This window comes from Amphimedon queenslandica, unplaced genomic scaffold, assembly GCF_000090795.2.
Source record: "Amphimedon queenslandica unplaced genomic scaffold, v1.1 AMPQUscaffold_13024, whole genome shotgun sequence".
Lineage (NCBI taxonomy): Eukaryota > Metazoa > Porifera > Demospongiae > Haplosclerida > Niphatidae > Amphimedon > Amphimedon queenslandica.
The window spans coordinates 34,437-34,797 of record NW_003546740.1 but is presented as its reverse complement, the minus strand read 5'-3'; positions in this window follow the sequence as shown (position 1 = coordinate 34,797).

The following is a 361-nucleotide window of genomic DNA, read 5'->3' as shown; positions in this document are numbered from 1 at the left end:
ATGATGCTGCTGTCATATGTGAACGTAAGTTAAATACTAGTATATATATATATATATATATATATATATATCTTTATAAAATGAATTAACAGCTTATTGTACTAATGGTACTGTAAGACTAAGAGGTGGAAGCTATACTTATGGAAGAGTTGAGTTATGTGTGAATGAAATATGGACTACAATTTGTAGTGACCACTGGAATTATAAAGATTCGTCTGTTGTATGTAATCAACTTGGATACTCTCCTTATGGTACAGCTAATAAGTTTAATTTTTATAATGAATTATGCTACTATAGGTGCTATACCTGCCTCTGGTTATTATTCTGAGTATATCTGGGCCGTTGGAATAATTAATCCTAA